At 39.7% G+C, this 16,311-nt stretch overlaps 1 pseudogene; it reads left to right on the top strand.

Annotated features, from left to right (window-relative positions):
• Positions 1-8,267: 8,267 nt before the first annotated feature.
• On the top strand, positions 8,268-16,009 carry LOC143386411 (constitutive coactivator of PPAR-gamma-like protein 1 pseudogene; annotated as a pseudogene).
• The last annotated feature ends 302 nt before the right edge of the window (positions 16,010-16,311 follow it).

Genomic DNA, 16,311 nt, shown 5'->3' with positions numbered 1-16,311 from the left:
TCTTATACAGAAAGCTATACATATCTGGGGTCTAATGAGAGGCCCTGCATTGCTTTGCTAGGAAGAGAATCAGAAAAAAAAAGACAACAGCAATAAAAACTAAATTATTTTTATGATATTACTGACTTTTCTATAATAAAAGAAGTTTATAATAATTTAGAGAAAGTTACTTTATCTCTTCCTGAAAAACATTTAAACTTTCAAAGGTATTTTCACTGATTTTTTACCCAAATATCAAAGAATAATTTTATTCACTGAAAACTTTAAAGAAAAATTGTTTTTCAAAGGCAATTTTAATTTACTCAATGAATGACAATGGACTTTGGGTGTTCAGGTAAAGTAAGCATTTTTTATAGAAATTTTTGTAATTTTAAAGTAGAAAGGTAATTGGATCATCAGAGTACAGCTTTGCCCCAAATATCTGAATCCACATATTGATGTCAGAATGGTCAAACTTGGAAGTAAAGGAAAATTTTTTTTGAAGAAGACTCAAAGCCCTGGGTACCTACTTCTTTTTACCCATGAGTCTTTCAGGCACTGAGTGACTATGAAGCCAGATTTAAAGATATGTCCTTAGTGTAGTTAGGTAAATCCGGTCTCATATGAAGTAAGATAGATTCAATGGAGGCCATTATAGAGAATGGAGTCCAGGAAACCAGAGCAGCCTTGGGGAAATTGAAATGTTAATGTCCCCTAGACATGGAGCCCATCCTAAGGAAATGTTAATGAAACAGCTCCAAGCAAACAGGGAGTTGCTAATCCTGAAGCTGCTCCAGGGCCTTCCTAACCAGATTACTCTTCCTGCCTGGCTATCTCCCACCTTTTTGGCCTTTCCACCTTGGAAAAAAACACAGGAGTGTGGGAAAACTGAAGAAAGACTTTAGCAATAAAAAAGGGAAGACCTCCCTCTTCTATGGATTCCACCTTTTGGGTCCCCTTCTTCCTCTGGGGAGAAGTCTTTTCTACTGTCCTTAATAAAGCTTCCACTTTCCATTGTACACTTGCCTGGGCCTGCTTCTTTGGTGTTATACATCAGCATTGGGAAATTAAAGACTCCAGGTAAACAGCAGTAACAACTATTCTGTGAGAGGCACCAGAGTTAATGAACATTGCAGCATTATTCAAAGTGTAGCTTGAGAAGACTCTCTGTTATTATTGAATTTATTCATGGGAAATAGTCATTTTTCCTTCTTGGTCATACATGTGTCAAAGACAGTTTAACAAGTTGAACTTGACAGTTTCTTCTACCCAGACTGATTTATTCCTTTCACTTGAAGTGAAACATTATATTTAATTTATTAACAATATGTGTGTAAACTATTGCCTTCTACTCTGTACTCAGCAGAAAGAGAACTGATGATATTTGCTTAACTTTGTTGATTTCTACAAAACATCTCCAGGCTTCACATTTGGGTGTCCAGCTAAATTCAGCATGATGTTTATGTTAGTGCTTCTCTTATTTCCCTATTTCTTAACACTGTAATAATATCTTATATTTTCCTGCATTACAAACACCTAGATATCTTAATTTAGTAATTATCCTGATACACACACATGAAAAATGTTGATTCCACTTTTCATGGAACTTAGCTTTTAATTCAGAAGTATTTCATAAGCTTCATCCTGCTCTCATGGGGTCTTTCAGTTTCTTTGACTGATCCTCTTGTGTTTTATTTATTTCAATGGTTTTTACATTTATTTAAGGAGCATTATGTAAAGAGTATGAATAACATTAAATTCCATTAGAAATAAATTTGATAACATTGGAGAGTTAGAGTGTTAAAATATTTTATCCCATCTTTGCATATTTCCATATAGAGACTCTGAGAGAAATTATAGCTACTTTGTTTTATGGATCAAAAATTTAATATGTGAGCTAAAAAGCTTGAATAACATACCCAAAATGGAGTCACGGCTGTGTTATTTAATGCAATTTTACCAAGTGACCACAAAACTCTGGATACACACACACACACACACACACACACACACGTTTTAAAAAAAGGAGTCTTCAAGGTGTCACTCCTCTCCTGGGGGAAAAAATAAAGTTTAAAAAATATTGTTATTTGAGGACTAACATTTGTCAAAGCAGGCTAATGTTAGGGTAGTCATTTCTCCTCTAAAGTACGAAGTCTTGAATGTACTAAATTAATTCTTTCAAGCCAGGATTTATCACAAGCCTACCAACTAAGAAAAACTCAGTATCAGAGGAATTCTCCACCCAGTTCTACAAGAAGTTGAAAAAAGAATGAACACCAATTCTTCTAAAATTATTTAATAAAATAGAAAATAGCAAAACTTTCTAAGCTCATTCAATGAAACTAAGATCAACTAATATCAAACGAGACAGACACATTGAGGAAAAAACATTTCAGGCCAGTATTCCTGATGAACAGAGATGTAATAATTCTCAATAAAATTATGACAAGCAGCATTAAAAAATCATATTAAAAAGATAATGTAATATGATCAGTGGGGTTTGTCCCAGGGATGCAGGGTTGGTTCAACACATAAAAACCAATAAACATTTTTTAAGTAAATAGATGTAAAGTCAAGAATCAGAAAATTATCTTTAAAAAATGCAGGAAAAGCATTTGACTACATACATGATCAAAACACTAGAAAACTATGTATAGTAGACATATATCTTAACACTATAAAAGCTGTCAATGGTAAACACAAGGGAAACATTATTTTTTTTCTTTTCTTTGTATTATTTATTTATTTATTATATTTTTTGGCATAAGGAGACTGTGAAAACAGAAAACAGGGAGAACAAAGAATTACAAATAGGAATTCGGACTCCTAGGAAAACAAAAAGAAAGACAAAAACAAAAGAACAAAAAGGGAGTGGTGGTCAGAAGGATAGAAGAAGGTAGCCAGAGCTAGGAAAAGGCATAGTAATTTTTTTCTTCTTCTTCCCCTTTCTTGAAAAAAAACACAAGGAAACACACATGTATACACAACCATTTGTTCCCGAGTAAAAATATAAATACGGCAGAACCAAACACTTTGTTCTTCTTTCTTCCAAAGGCAAAAAAAGAAAAAAAAAAGTAAAAGAAAAGGCAGGCTCCTGGCTGTGCCCAACAGAGCCGCTTCCACAAAGGTGTGTATAAAGGGACAGCTCTCGGGGCTCTCAGGTTTCTGCAACACAGAGCCACAGACAGAGGCAGCTCGATTAAGGGGGGTTGTGTCATGCCCCCAAGGAGCTGGGGGTCCAGCTTATTAAAGTCCAGGGCGCCCTCTATGACATCTGGGTACCCCCTGGGATATACCTGGGGCCGCGCCCTCTCCAAGTTCTAGGCACTCTAGGGGGAGGGGGTCACCAGGGCCGCATGCTCTCCAAGCCTGGGGCACCCATGCCTCGCCCCTAGTGAGCCCGCTCCTCAAGCAGGGGGGCTGCTCACCTGCTCAGGCTCAGTATGTTGGCACCTGGTGCTGGGGCAGCAGCTGGCAGACACTGTTGACGTGGCTGACAACTTTCTGCTTGAGCTGCACCACTTGCTGGCTCAGCAGGCTCGCGGTGGACTCCAGCTCCTGATCTGGCTCTTGAGCGTCTTCACTTTTTCCTCCAAGTGTGAGATGCGCTCCAGCTTGCGCTTGTGTCACTTGGAAGCTGCCATGCATTTGGCCAGCTGCTTGCGATCTGGCTCTTGCATGTCCACCTCGATGGGCCACAGCAGCGGGCTCTCACGGAAACAGGCGCAGCAGGACGCAGCTGCAGTGTGAAGGGAATGGTATAGGTGGTGAAGGCCACAGTGGCAGCATCCAGCACCCCTGTGAGCCACCTGCTAGCTGCTCAGGTTAGCTTAGAGCGGTGCCTCCTTGTGGGCAACTTACCGAGGTGGGGTAAATAGGGGGCTCCGCGCTGGATGCCGTGCCAGAGGGTCTTCCTTCAGTGCCCCAGTAGAGGCTGCCCTACCGGCGCCAAGCTGATTCTGCTTGTGCAAATCTTCCAGGGCCTTAACAAAGATCTGGGTGAACTCCTACTCCTCCCTGGCTGCCACCTTGGGGTAGAGGAACTGCGTGCTTGTCCTGTGGTTGTGACCAGCCCTTTGGATTGCATTATGGGGTGCTCGAGCTCAGGAGAGGTGAGCTTGAGTAGCTCCAGGTCTGGAGAGGAGGGCAGAGGCCGGGGGCCACTGCCCTGGGGGTGCCCATCCAGCCCAGAGAGGCTGAGGTGGCGCAGCTGCTATCTGGAGCAGCAACACCTGCTTGCTCAGGCTCAGTGTCAGCGTGTCCTTCTGGGGCGCCCCAGGGAACAAGCAGCCTTGGGACGCTAAGATGCTGCCATTGCCACTGGTGCTACCGCCCAGGCTCAGGGCCTCATTGACTTAGAGGGGTGTTTCCATGCTCTGGCTGCCTCCCCCCACCCCCCCACCCCCACCCCGCCACCTTAAAGCACCTACAGGAGGCAGGAGTGGCTGGGCCGCTGTGCCTGGCCCTCCCACAGTGGCTCCTCAGAAACATTGTTCTTAAGGGAGAAAAATTTAAACATTCCCTCTAAAATTAAAAAAAAAGATGCCTTTTTTTGCCACTTCTATTCAACAACATTCATGAAACTCTATCCAAAACAATTAGATGAAAGAATTAAAGATAAATGAGTAGGAAAAGAGGAACTCAAACTATCACTATTTGCTAATGACATGCTTCTATATTTAGAAAACCAAAAAAAAAAATTAACCTGAAAAATTTCGTTACTAATAAATAGATTCAGCAAAATAAACACCCATAAACCAAGTGCACTTCTATACTTTAACAATGAATCCACTGTAAAAATAAAATTAGGAAAATCATCTCATTAATAATGTCCTCAAAAAAAAAGAATAAAACAAATACTTGGGAATCAATCTGAAAAAGAGTTTAAATACCTCTACAATGAAAACTACAGAACACTAAAGATACAAATTGAAGATCTTAGAAGATGTAAAGATGTTCCAGGCGCTTGGATAGGCAGAATGATCATAGTCAAAACAGCCATACTAAAAAAGTAGTTATACAGATTCAGTGGAATTCCTATTAAACTTCCAATGACATTCTTCATAAAACTAGAAAAAGCAAGCATTAACTTAATTTGAAAAAAATAGGAGAGCCACAATAGCCAAAGCATTTCTCAACAAAATGAGTGAATCAGTAGGCATCACAATACTAGACCTTGAACTATACTACAGAGAAATAGTTAAAAAAATTTAAACAAGGTACCAAGGGACATGTAGATCAATATCATACTAGAAAAAGATGCCAAAAAAATAAATTGGAGAAAAGATAGCCTCATCAATTTGGTGCTGGGAAAACTGGAAATCCATATGTAGAAAGATGAAATTAAAACTCTATCTCTCACTGTGCTCAATAATCAACTCAAAGTAGATCAAAGAGTAAGACATGAGAATGGAAACCCTGTGACTAAGAGAAAAAAAGAAGGTCCACATCCTCATCATGTTAGCTTAGGACTTGACTTCTTGAACAAGATTCCTAAAATACAAAAAGTAAAAATAGGAATTAATAAATGGGGTGGATTCAAAGAAAGAAGCTTATTCTTCACAAATGAAAAAATCTATAACATGAAGAGAGAGCCTACAGAATGGGAAAATAAATCTTTACCTCCACACATCAAATACAGCAGTAATCTCCAAGATATATAAAGAACTCAACAAACAATCCCAAAAAAGGACATAACCCATCAATAAATGGACTAAGAAACAGAACAGACACTTCACAGAAGAAGAAATATAACTGATCAACAAACACATTCAACAGACCATCATCTTTAGCAATTATAGAAATGAAAACAAAGCTATTTCAATATTTCATTTCACTGCAGTCATAGTGACCATTATCAAGAATAAAAGCAATATTTTTTTTTTCATGAGAATGGGGGAGAAAAGTTACACTCATATATTGCTAGTGGCCACATCAATGTAGAGTAGGTCAATTCACAATAGCTAAACTATGGAAACAACCTAGGTACCATTCAACAGATGAATGGATAAGTAAAATGTGATATATATTGTATGTGTGTGTGTGTATGGAATATTACTCAACCCTAAAAAGAATAAAATTATGCCACTTGCTGGCAAATGGATGCAACTTGAGAATACCATGCTAAGCTAAATAAACCAATAGCAAACTTCCAAAGGCTGAATATTTTATCTGGTGTGCAGATGCTAATTAATAATGGAGGGCACTAGGGAAAAAATGCACTTTGTATTAGAGAGAGGGAAGTGAAGGGATGAAAAGAGGTATGAGATTTTGAAGGATTATAAATGGATCAGATATTATTACCTTGTACACTTATACAATTACATGACTGATGAAATTCTACATCAAGAAAATTCTACAACAAGAAAAATGTGAAGGTATAATTAATTTATATATACTGTGTCAATGCATTATACTGTTATATATAGCTAATTGTAACAAATGCAAAAAAGACAGAATAAAACAAATTACACACTATAAGAACTAAAACACTGTTGTACTGAAATAGAAGGCAACATACAAACCAATGCACAGAAAAAAGAACAAGGATGAACCCGGACACTCACTTCACACTCATGTTTGAGAAGGGGGCCAATAATACAGAATGGATAAAGGATAGTCTCTTTAACAGATGGTGCTGAGGACACTCAATATTTACATGGGGAAGAAAGAAAATACTGTGGTCACATTTACCAATCTCTTCCCATCCTACTAAGGTGACAGATGTGATCTTTCTCTGATTTGATCACTACAGAGTGTTACATGTATTAAAATATCATGGTATACCACACAAGCAGATGAAGTTGCTTTTTTCAATCTAAAATAAAAAAAGGAAGAAGAGCATAAGTTTGTGAGTAATAACAACAAAACACAGAAGAAACACTTTACATCATTGCTTTAGAACACAGTACTTTGGCTATGACAGTAAAAGGACAGGGGACAGAACCATAAACAGACAAGTATAATTTCATTAAGCCAAAAGCTTCTGCACAGCACAATAAAGCATGAACAGAAAAAAGACTCAACTGTTGGAATGAGAGAAATTATCTACACATCACCTGAAAAATGTGTAAAGTCTAAAACACACAAGACACACACAAGAAAAAGTGTAAAGTCTAAAACACACAAGAAAATCCCTATGACTCTATTAAAATAAAATAAAAAACTTGAGGAAAAATCAGTAAGCAAGCTAGGCACAGTGGGACATACTTTAATACCAGTGGTTTCAGAAGCTGAGGTAGGAGAATCACAAGTTAAAAACTAGCCTTATCAAATTAGCCAGGCCAAAAGAAACTGAATAAAACCCTGTCTCTAAATTTAAAATAAATAAATCAATTAAACTCTGGGGATGTGCCTTAGTGGTTAAGTGCTGTAGATTCAATCCCTAGTGGCAAAAAAAATGTAAACAGAGAGTAGCATGTTGTTTTCAAAAAAACGTGGTTAGGGTAAAATGGGGTGCTGATCTTCAATGGATATAAAATTTCAATTTCATAAGATAAACAACTTCTAAATATTTGCAGAATAATTCTATACTTACACTTTATAATAGTATGTTTTCAGAGTACATATATCCTACTTAGTGTTCTTACTATTGTGCAAGGGAGGAATGAAAGAAGCAAGGGAGGGAGGGAGAGAAGGATGATGGAGAGAGAGAGGAGAAGGTAGAAGGCAGGGAACCGGGGACTAACCCCATGATGCTCTTCCTACACAGTCAGGATTCCTGCTCAAAGTGGACCTGTCCTTGATTGAATATTCTGCTACTTCGATCATAATTTTTACTACTTATTTTTCAAAAGTAAATTCCAAGAAGGCAATCGGCCACAGATATGAACACAGCACATAAATGTAACCTGCAGGTATACTGCATTTCGCCACCTCATGCACACTGAGTTTTCATTCCCATAATCACAGAATTCCAGTGGGCCAAGAAAATATGGGAGCTAAGAGAAAGTTGGGTACAATGTGACCATGTCCTATCCACAAGTACGTAAAAAAAGGGAGGGTGATGAAACCCAGGGAGGCCACACAGTAATGTCCACCAGAATTAGATTCAAATACATAAAGAAGATAGCCTTATCACTCAAGGTACTCTTTGTTAGCCCACCTCTCCAGCTGAGGATGTGAAGGGAAAGGGAAACCAGGGTCATCTACAGTCACATTTCTACTGGTTCTTTCAAACTCATTAACAAACCAGTTGGAGAAACTGTCCACAGTTATCAAAGTATAGTAGAAACAATTGCACTGATTCTGTGTAACATATTCACTGCTTTGGCATTAATGAACACAACATGGATGTGCAAGCTCTAGAGTATGACTTGCTTGTAAGTTTGCATCTAGAATTCTTATGGCATACTTAAAGATAAATGTTTAAAATGTTGTAATAAGAAGGACAATTAAAAGACAGACAAGATGTACCATGACATGTGAAGAGATCACAGAAGAAAGAAACAGATTTCTGTGGCATGACGTCAATAGCACAGGTCACCTGCTTTTGGAAAGGCACTCTAAGTTTTCATTTTGCATTGGGCCTGACAAATTACACAAGTTGCCCTAACAATATCAGTAAAAAGGTGCAAATTTCACTGGAGAAAGTGCTGATTTTAGGATCTGGTAAGATAAATTTTAAAATAAACATGAACATAGAAGGAGGAACAGAAGAAAGAGTAGGAGGAGAGTCTCCCAAGGTGTTCCACATGTGGATGCCTGACAAATGAAATAAAAACTAAAGTAAAAAATCCTGAAATAGTGAAAGCTGGAAAAATATGAGCAATAAAATAAACAACTTTAATAGTAAAATATGAGTGAAAGCAACAAATAAATATGTATTTAGTGATAAAAATAATTGGCTTCATTGATAAAAAGTGACAGAAACAGAGAAATCTTTCATATAGAAGAGTTCAAAACAATGCAGGAAAATAGCATCCCCTCCTTCATGTGGAGCTTAGTATTCTTGCCTTTTTAGGAGTGGGCAGACTCAGTGACTTTAATGCAAAAAACGGTGAAGGAATAAGGAAAATTATTACATTCCCAAAGGATGAACCTGACACAAACTACCTTGACAATGAATGGAGTGTGGCACTTCAAATATTTCAGTGACCATCAGGTAACCTCATTATGCTGTGGCAACAAGGCATTTCAAATCCATACTATTTCTTCAAAAATTATTTAATCAGTTCTTTTTACAGGTAACTGACAATGACCATTTTCACAAGCAGGGAACAAACCATAAGGATACTCTATCCCTCAATGTTGAGTGCCTATCTTTCAGTAATCAAATAGAATAATTAGTTTTAATTTGTTTTTAATTAACAAATATATATATTGCACATGTTAATGGATTCAAGCGTAATATTTTCAAATGCATGACACAAAGTGATCATATCTAATTATCTATCATCTACTTTTATCCCTTGTCCTGCCCCAGCACTCTTCCTACTCTCAAGAAATTACTATTGGGCTTCCATATTACTTTTTTAAAAATCAATTCTAGGATGTAGGTGGCAAAAACGGTAATAGAAAAATTATTTTTGCAGCCACAAACAAGCATTTGCAGAAATGAACTGTCCCCACATCTCAGAGACCATAAATGTTAACACCTGGCTGAGTCTCCCTTTGTCTCATTGTACACAACTCAAAAAACAATCTCCAGCTATTGCTTTCACTATGCTGACCTTAATTTTTCCTCACCCATTTGGTTTCAGTTCTCACCACATGAGGACGGGGGCTCCACTTAGATCATCAGAAACCACAATGGCACCAAATCTAAAGGTCCCTCATTTGTCACCCTGTAGTTCACTTTTTAGTAGTTTTTTAGAACAAAAACTTACTTTTTAGAATCATCTCTTCCAGAAATCCACATCATTACATTTCCCTGGTTTTCTATCTCCTTAACTGGATGCCCTCACTCTCCATCTCTTTTATAGACTTTTCTTCTTCATTGCTAAATATAGGTGTGTCCCCACCTCAGAGAAATGATCCCTGTACTTCTATATCTTTACCCACACCCAGGATTTTGATAAGTCTCATGGCAGTATTTCCCACATTCCCCTGCCTCCCAAATACCCATTTTCTTCCCAGTCCTCTTCTCTTACCTTCAGACATGTTCATGTGGATATCTAAGAGAAATCACAAACATCAATGCAAAAGCCTTTCTCAAGACTAGCCTCATGTGGTCTTTCTGCCCCATACAGGTTTGGGTATCAGCAACTACCCTAGAGTGCTAAAGTTCAGCAATTGTCCTTGGTCTTTTAAGCATTACACTCACCCCAATTCATCCCCCAACCCTGCATATTCTAAAGACAATATTATAAATATTTGTGTGTGTGTGTGTGTGTGTGAGAGAGAGAGAGAGAGAGAGAGAGAGAGAGAGAGAGAGAAAGAGAGAGAGAGAGAGATGCATATATTCAAAATTATAAATATATAAGTATACAATTTATATATATTAAATATCTATAAAATATATAATTATAAATAAATAAATCAGATTAAACCACTTTTATTCCTGTTATTCTATTGGAAATCATATCCATGCAGACAAGTTCTGCTAAATGGCCACAAATCCTCTTCATATCAAGAGATTTATAAGCTGCTTTTGCCAAAAAGCACTGATTGTTCACTTAGGCCTACAGATGCCCAATGGATAACCACAAGTGAGATAACCATTGGCATCACTGAAATATGTTTATTTTATTTATTGGCTTACAATAATCACTGCATAGGAAAGAGAAAAAAATATTTGCAGTATTAGTAAGAACTCCTGAAACATCCTAGGCACAACAGAAGTAGGAAGAGGCCATGACTGAATTGCATCTCTTACCCCACTTCTGAATAAAATTTTGAAAACAAAATATGTATATAAATATATATGTTCACACACACACACACACACACACACACACATACACACACACACATACACACACTGGATGGTGAGTGTAATCCTCCCTTTCATAGCTGGATGATTAATTTCATACATACAACTAATGAAGATTTGTTTTAAAAAAATTAAAAATCTGCTTGTAAAACAAGTACTGAAGGGCTTTCTAAAATTAGTAACCAAGTCAGCCAATGAGTAGGCAGATACTCTGGTGGATGCTAGGAAAAAAAAAATCAAAAGTATAATTCTGGCGCCATCTAGTGTCTAATAAGGAGCTAGCACTTCTAACAATGAAAGTATCCACGCACGTTAAGCACAGCCCTAAGTACAAGTAGAGATGAAACAGGAATTCTTGAAACCTCAATAAAGGGTGAGGAAATTCAACTGGAGAAGGAAGAAATGGAAGATATCCTATGGAGGCCTTTATCTCACAAGTAGAAAAGGATTGGGGCAGGTAAATGACATGGCGAGGGGTGTCTTAGAATAATTCAGAAGGTAAAACATTTATGGATGATAACCTTAGATCAGATGCCTAAAAGAGGTCAGTACTCCGTGTTTCTTTATTTCTTGAGTTCTTGGGTCAGACCAGGGGAATGGTAGTCCCCAGAAGAATGGGAGTAGAGGTTCCTTGCTGTTTTGTTGATGCCCATGTCCTCTTTGCCTAGAACAAAGCTTGGTGTTAATAGTTTTATTTTAAAAAGCAAGGGGTCATGTTTCTCTGTATAAAACCAAATGAGGGCTGGGATGTGGCTCAAGTGGTAGCACGCTCACCTGGCATGCATGCGGCCAGGGTTCAATCCTCAGCACCACATACAAACAAAGATGTTGTGTCCTCTGAAAAACTAAAAAATAAATATTAAAAAAAATCTCTCTCTCTCTCTCTCTCTCTCTCTCTCTCTCTCTCTCTCTGAAAAAAAAATGAGAGTTGTGGTTATGCCTAGAGGTTGAGTGTTTGCCTATTATGCATGAGGCACTGGGTTCAAGCCTCACCACCACATAAAAATAAAATAAATGCATTGTGTTCATCTACAACTAAAACATAAATATTTAAAAGAAAAAAACCTAAATGATAACACTGTCAAAAATAGATCCCTTACCCATCCATGCAAACTGCCTTTTAGAGAATCATGAAGCTGAAGCTTGGCCTTACTCCAGCCTGAGAAGCTGGTGTCAATTTGTGTCCTACTTTACAGATGTAGGGAGTTTCCAAAAGTCACTTCTGGAAAGGGTCAAGACCTCCTCCCCCATCAATGCTTTTTTCATTGCCCAGGTGCTAGGAAACCCCTGCCTGTGAGCCAGTGCAGTGGAATGTGCAATCCAGACCAGGCTCCAGCAAGTGATTGCTGCATCACAGGCTTACCCTCTTGGTACCTCCAGGTCTCAGTATGTACAGAGCAGGTACCAAGAGAAGTCTCTGTGAACATTCTGGAAAAATTGTTGTTCTCCCAAAACAAAGTGTCTCAGGTAATATCCCCAGGATCCCTCCCAGAAACCCCATGGAACCCAACCAGCCTGAAAATATGAAAAGTGCACAGCATCCCATGAGAGGGAGGAACCAAGAAAGGCTGTGCTGTGCCATCTTCAGCCTCCCTCCATTGTCTCAGTTGTAAGTGGGAAAACAGGCCAGCTGTGTAGCAGACCCTGAGGTCACATTTCTATCTCAGAGCACAAAGACCCTTCTTCCTCACTGGGTCAAAAGTGACTCCTAACAGAATTCCTGGATGCCTCTCCTGACTCCCTTTGCCTCCTGTGGACGCACCCACCATGCCTTCTGCTCCCACACCACTGTGCCACCTTATTCCTAGGCTATGCTCAGATAAGGGGTCCTGAATGGGATGCTGCTACCCACGTGTTTCCTCTGTCTTCTCCCCACCCACTGTTCTTATGGGATGGGCTCCACTCACTCAGCCTGACTTCATCACCAGCTCTGCCAAACAATTGAGCCCCACTAAGTCCTCTCCACTTTTTTTCATAGGCTCCACACAGCATCTGGCCTCTTACCTGCACTGTTCTGCAGAGCCATGCCCACTCCACCCATTTGATCCTCTGCATTCTGTCCACGTGACTCATCCTCCGATGACCTATTTAACTCTCTGGGATTGCAGGTTTTTTTCCTCTAGCTGTGGAAGCTTTGCTGTCTGGCTTGGCTCAATTCCACCAACATCCACTAGCATACCAAATAATTCAGATTTTCTTTGTTAGCTATGCTTTTCCATCAAGATCACTCATACACCAGCCACTCTGTGTCACCTGGTCTTTCCATTGCTCCTCCAAAACTTCATCTGAAATGAATGAAAGGAATCTTGCAGAGATTCCCATGATTGTGACACCACTGAGTCTAAGGGGCAATTACATTTGGGCTCTGGTCACGATTGGACCCCAAACATGGATGACCTTGAACCACTTTGCTAACCTGAATCAGACTATCTCCATTTACAAAATTTAGCTGATGATAATACTTTATTTGCATAAATGTGAGCATGTTTTCAGCACTGTCTGTGTATTATGGATGCAGAAGAGATATTGGCCAGCAATTAGCAAGGTCCCTGCCCTATATGTGAAACAGCCCAGCCAGAATTAAAAAGGATGTTTGCAAAGGACATGGCCTTCAGATTTTTTTTAGCTCTGTGGCCTTCAGCACCTTTTCTTACCCTTTCAGCACAGGATGGGCACAGGTACTTGGCAAACAAGAGTCATCTGTGATCTCTTCTCCAGCCAGCCTGGGCATCTCAGAATGAGGGACCATAGGTGTCTGATCATGGCTATCTTTCTCAAGATTCAGTCTCAAAAGAAATAGCCTCCTTATAATGACTTCTGTATAACTATGGTTTATTCTGATAGCCTGACTGAATGCTGTAAGGACAGGGCACAGTTGGAGGCTTGGGTTTTAAGCTGCAGAAACTGATCTGGGTGCTTTAAAAAATGCACTAGATAACACTGGGGAGGTCAAGGGAACCTGATAGCAAAGTTCAATAAAACTAGAGCTGGGTTTTGCCAGGTGATCTCAGTGCCCAAAACCCCTTTATAGTCATCCCTGGAGCCTGCTGCTATATGAGCACACTGTAAGTCTTTCTGCTGTCACTTTGTTGCTGCTCAGATTCTAAGTCTTCAAAGAAGAGATCCAGTTGGCTGGATATAGGTACTGGCTGGGAATATGAATTCTTCACATTCAACTAGTTATTGAAGGATGAGTAGAAATTTGCTAAAAAGCAAAGAAAAGCACATTTTAGGTAAGAAAACCATTTGTGACCTCATAAAGTTTTTGTGTCCTCTCAGAATCACATAACCACACTATGCCAGATGCTTTTCTCATTCTGTCATTCCCTAAATCTTTCAAAAATAGTGCTGTATGTTGGGAAATTGGTTGCATTTTTTTTAATAAAAATGCTACAGGCACTTATAAAGAATTCAAAGTATACAGAAGAATCCTGCAAACCTGAGCAAGGGATGGGAATCTTGTCAAAACCCAGTGCCCCAAACATCAGAATTAACATTAGACTTTATTATTTTCTAGGCCTTTCTAGTCACATAGATTGGAGGGTGAATAAAAAAGCGGGGGTGGGTAGAAAGAAAGAAAAAACTTTTATTAAAATAAGATTAAATGTGGGCTGGGTTTGTGGCTTAGTGGGAAAATGCTTGCCTATTACATGCGAGTCTCTGGGTTATATCATCGATACCACATAAAAATAAAGAAATAGCCCAGCCCTGGGGGGCTCTGGGCCAGTGTGTATACCCATACATCCTCATTAGCTGGCCCTCACTCTGGATACCAGTGGGAAGAACCTGACAGAGCAGAACAACTACAGCAACATTTCTCATGAGGGGAAGCACACACGGCTCTATGAGCGGTCCTCGCACATCAATCCAGCCCAGAGTGGCAGCCCCCAAAACGTGGATTCTGCCTACTTCCCTGGCTCTTCTACATCATCATCATTAGATAATGACAATGAGGGTAGTGCAAAAGTAGAAGGTTCCTACACTGCCTCTTCAGGAAGCCAGCTAGTGGAAAGCAAAGGGAGCCACATGGGCACAGTCCAACCAACCCCCTGCCTCCTGTTTATGCGCACCAGGAACCACATGAACATCACCACACCTCGCCTGCCCCCATCACACATGAGTTGCTAAAAGTGGTCAAGCACATGCCCAAGAAGGGGCTGATGTACCCTTACATCTTCCAAATCCTGATGAAGTGTGAAATCAAAATTGCTGTTTTTATTGAAGATGAAGCCAACAAAGATCTGCTTCTGGCTGCCCTTTTCAATAGGCCAGTTCATCAGTATGTTTACAGAGTCCTGTTTAGTTTGGCAGAAAGCAGAAAGAAAACTGAGAGACTTGCTTTAAGAAAGAACAGACTTCCACCAGAATTCTCACTAGTGATCATGAAGGAATGGGCAGCTTACAAGGGGCAATCTCCTCCAACCAAGTCTCAGGGCAGGGGCAGAGGCTTTGCAGGAGTCTTTGGTTTAGGCAGCCCTTATGGAAAAACCATAGCAACTGGCCCTTACCATGCCTTCTGGGTGGAGGCAGCATCAGAACACTGTGGAGCCTTCTCAGGCAGTGACAGCAGTGAAACTAGCAAGTCCCAGGGTGGAGTCCAAACTATACCTTCTCAGGGAGGGAAACTAGAAATCGCTGGCACTGTGGTTGGCCACTGGGCAGGAAGCAAGCAGGGCTGTGGAGTCTGAGGGCCCTTCCCATTGCAAGTGGTCTCTGTCAGAGGAAACAGCAAGAGGGCACCCAATAGGAGTTATTTCCACCCTAGGGATACAGAGGTTTGGTAGAGTTGGAAGACAGTATGGCTGAGGTTATAAAAGCCAGGGAGCAATTCAGGGCAGACCTCCTTATGCTGCTTCAGTGGAAGAAGTGGTCAAAGAGTTGAAGTCAAAATCTGGGGAATCAAAGTCCTTTGCCGTGTCTTCACACGGGTACCTGGCTGAAAATGCAGTCATGGCCGAGGACAAGCCAGTGCCCCAGATGAATGAAAGTGCAGGGGACACCAGGACCCCCAGCCACTCAAAAGTGCCTTAAACAATGACAAAAATGTGCACTACAAATCCTCATTGAAATGCACTAAATACAGATAGCACCTGCTGCAGCGAGGCTGCTCTGGAGGCAGATATCTTAAATAAAGAAGAGCAAACTTATTTTATATAGAGGGTGAAAGATGCTGGAAGGGTAAAGACTTAGGAATATCTGGAGAGAAAGAGAGCCTGCAGTTATGTACATTTTGTCCTTTCTGTAAAAGAAAAATTAGGACTTTGAAAATTCAGATCCCTCTTTGATTTCAGAGATTTAAACAACACATTTTGAGTCTTAACCAGTTGTAATCAAAATGCTACAATAAAACAAAAAAAAGAGAGAATGAAAATGAAGAGCATTTGACTCCTACATTTAAAATAAAGTATACACAAAGTTTAAACTGGTTATGACAAAGCTTATAGTTATATTTCTTGAAC

Source organism: Callospermophilus lateralis, unplaced genomic scaffold (assembly GCF_048772815.1).
Source record: "Callospermophilus lateralis isolate mCalLat2 unplaced genomic scaffold, mCalLat2.hap1 Scaffold_300, whole genome shotgun sequence".
Lineage (NCBI taxonomy): Eukaryota > Metazoa > Chordata > Mammalia > Rodentia > Sciuridae > Callospermophilus > Callospermophilus lateralis.
The sequence above is the reverse complement of the archived record's forward strand: the minus strand, read 5'-3'. Positions and strand labels throughout refer to the sequence as shown.